The 3,890-nt window shown below is 39.6% G+C and overlaps 1 pseudogene; it reads left to right on the top strand.

Moving 5' to 3' along the window:
* The first annotated feature begins 232 nt into the window (after positions 1–232).
* LOC149976930 (uncharacterized) lies at positions 233–3,890 on the top strand (annotated as a pseudogene).

Here is a 3,890-nt window from a genome sequence, read left to right as displayed (position 1 = left end):
AATTGAATAAGACATACATTTGCTACATTTCTACAGTAATACTATATTGAAATATATTCTAAATCTAAAAAATGAAATACTATCAAAACAATTAGACCAACCACAGCTGATTCCCATTGTAGCTGAACACCTACACAGGTCACTCAATTACATTACCATCTATACAAAAGGGGACATTTTAGGAATAGTGATGTAATGTAAACATGGACCCAGCCAGAGATAGAGAAGTGGCTGACAGAGGAGGAAGAGTGGCTGACAGAGGAGGAAGAGTGGCTGACAGAGGAGGAAGAGTGGCTGACAGAGGAGTACGTATGCATGGTGGAAGAAGACTGAGAGGAAGATCAAGAGCTGTAGTCTCAAATGAGATTGGGGCTACTATAATTGATCATGTACTAAATCATGATCTATCAATGGGAGAGGCTGGTCTGAGAGTGCAGCCAAATCTGCAACGCTCAACAGTGGCATCTATTCTGAGAAATGTCCGGCAAAACAACAGGTAAGATGTGCATTCTGCAAGGGCATCTGACTGAACTACGGATTACATGAGTAAATTGAGCAAAGCCTCCTAACCTACTTGTGTGTAATTGTTTTTGTATTTCTGCTTAGTACCCAACGGTTACCTCCTACAGGCGGGAGAGGTAGGATTTTCATTGCTGGGCAGGAAACTGCAATCGTTGATATGGTCATCAGAAACAATTGAATAAAACTCACAGAGATTCGGGACAAGTGTTGGCAGACAATGTAAGCATATCAAATATTTCTAGAGTCCTGAAACAACATCAAGTCAGGATGAAGCAGTTGTACACTGTCCCCTTTGAGAGGAGCTCTGAACGAGTCAAGCAACTCAGAAACCAATAAGTCCAGGTAAGATGACTATAAAATACAGAACTGGTGTTGAACAAAACCAAACATGGCAGAGGCACACAATGGCATGTTTTAAGGTATAATGTAAACTACTGTAATAGCCTAACTTTTATGTTGGCGTTGTGGATTTATTTTAGAGAGTCATGGAGATTGAAGCCAGGCAAACACCCCACATATTCATCTTTGTTGATGAGGCTGGTTTCAACTTGGCCAAAACACGGCGGTGAGGAAGGAATGTGATTGGAAAAAGAGCCACAGTGGATATCCCGGGCCAGAGGGGTGCCAACATCACAATGTGTGCAGCAATATCCTCTGATGGATTGTTGTTACACAAACCGCTAATTGGGCCATACAACACCAAGAATCTCATTTCATTCCTGGGTGACCTCTATGGAAGGGTTGTGCCAGGTGAGGAAAGGGTTGCAGTGAGGCGAAATCGGCCGACGTTTGTAATTATATGGGACAATGTGGCATTTCACCACTCCCGTGCAGTCACAGAGTGGTTTGCAGCCCATCCCAGGATGATGTCACGTTTCCTCCTTCCTTCCTCTCTATTTCTGTACAGCACTTTGAGATATCAGCTGTTGTACGAAGGGCTATATAAATACATTTGATTTGATATTCCTCAACCCCATAGAGGAATTATTTTCCTCATGGAGGTGGAAGGTTTATGACCACCATCCACATGATCAAATGTCCCTCCTGGATGCAATGAATGCTGGATGCCTGGACATATCTGCAGAAGATTGCCAGGGATGGACCAGGCATTCCAAATGATTCTTTCCTAGGTGTATTGCCCAAGATGACATAAGCTGTGACGTGGATGAGAACCTGTGGCCAAATGGATAAGACAGGGTTGACTAGTATTGCTACTGTATCTGTATTGGTAGATGGTGTATATACAAATTATTGTATTTTGGAATCACTCAATGCCATTCAATGACATAAAACATATTGAAGCATATTGCATCATGTAGAGAGGTATCATTCTTGATTTGTAAAGAAAACATTGTGTAATGCTACCTGTTGTTAGTGTTGTTTAGGTCATTGTTTTATGAGTGACAACGTATGCTTGTTGGGTGACAACCTTTGCTAGTGTTATGGAAAAACGAGTTGATTTAAGACATGTATGAAGTGTTTTGGTAGTTTTAGGGCATTTTGAATGTGAAATTAACTGCTGTCCTAAGCTGAAAGTTAGTTAGGAGAACTGTGTGAAGAGTTTTGAAAAAGTGACCTAAGTATTGAGAAATGGGTCCTAGCAACTGTAAACATTTTTTTTTTTTAAACGAATGTCCATTCTAGAATGCCGTTCTAGACAATCAGAAACAAGTATTCAACAACGCTGTGGTATATTAGGTTATTACATCTGCAATGGCACTATGGCTAGACATGTTTATATACTATTTTATTCACTTTGTGTAAAGACTGAAAGCTCTCATTATAATGGGTCACGTGTCTCTGCTGGACATATGGGATTTTAACTAAACATAATATAGTATTGCAATCAGTAGACTTCAGGGAACACCCATATATATATTTTGAGCATTTACAAGTAAACTATTGGAACTAGCCATGAAAACATGTACATAAATTAAGTTGGCACATGTTTTTGCCACTTTTCTACTCATATTTTTAATTAAGGATATGTACATTATCGTTCAAAGTTTTGGGGTCACTTAGAAATGTCCTTGTTTTTTAAAGAAAAGCAAATTTTTTTGTCCATTAAAATAAAATCAAACTGATCAGAAATACAGTGAAGACATTGTTAATGTTGTAAATTACTGTTGTAGCTGGAAACGGCTGATTTTTAATGCAATATCTACATAGGCGTACAGAGTCCCATTATCAGCAACCATCACTCCTGTGTTCCAATGGCACATTGTGTTAGCTAATCCAAGTTTATCATTTTAAAAGGCTAATTTATCAATTTACCTTTTGCAATTATGTCAGCACAGCTAAAAACTGTTGTTCTGATTAAAGAAGGAATAAAACTGGCCTTCTTTAGACCAGTTGAGTATCTGGAGCATCAGCATTTGTGGGTTCAGTTACAGGCTCAAAAAGGCCAGAAACAAATAACTTTCTTCTGAAACTCGTCAGTCTATTGTTGTTCTGAGAAATGAAGGTTATTCCATGCGTTAAATTGCCAAGAAACTGCAGATCTTGTACAACGCTGTGTACTACTCCCTTCACAGAACAGCGCAAACTGGCTCTAACCAGAATAGAAAGAGGAGTGGGAGGCCCCGGTGCACAACTGAGCAAGAAGACAAGTACAAGTACAAACTAGAGTGTCTAGTTTGAGAAACAGACGCCTCACAAGTCCTCAACTGGCAGCTTCATTAAATAGTACCTGCAAAACACCAGTCTCAACGTCGACAGTGAAGAGGTAACTCCGGGCTGCTGGCTTTCTAGGCAGCAATGGATTCAGATTCAGAGTGTTTAATAGTCACCAGAACAATTATTTCACCCATCTGCTGGACTACCCCAAAAAGATAATGTTCAAATAATTTGATTTTGCAAGATAACATTTAATTGGTGGGTATGTTTGTGTATACAATCCTAAGTGTACCCTTTAGATAAGTTTACTGTTTGGATAATGTGGTTCTGTTATACTTCTGTCACAGCTCAGAAGCATACTGCATGACCTGGTGGCTGCAGTTTTGACAGTTGTAGTCCTTTCCCAACTCTGTGTTTTGCTGTTGGGGATTATGGGTTCAAAGATCATGCTTAATCCCCAACGAGTTAGTCTGAATATCAAAGCCCTCCAAGCCAAGCCCATCCTATGGGGGACACATTGAAACCCAATCTTCAAACTAAATGCTTCAAGATGGTTCTCAGTTTTTTCCTGTTTTTCCAGGAAACTACAAACTATAAAGGGATTCATGTGTGATATGAATTCCTATAATGATTGCAAAATACATATTCAGGATTTAGTTCAGAGGAATGACATTGTCTGTGTTTTCCTCTGTTATGGTGCAGCTCCCACTGTCTTTGAGAGAGAAGATGCTGTATCTGAACAGAGAAAATGA

This window comes from Oncorhynchus mykiss, chromosome 16 (genome assembly GCF_057628025.1).
Source record: "Oncorhynchus mykiss isolate SJ-2025 chromosome 16, ASM5762802v1, whole genome shotgun sequence".
NCBI lineage: Eukaryota > Metazoa > Chordata > Actinopteri > Salmoniformes > Salmonidae > Oncorhynchus > Oncorhynchus mykiss.
Note: the sequence above shows the minus strand (reverse complement) of the source record. Positions and strands in the feature narration are given on the sequence as shown.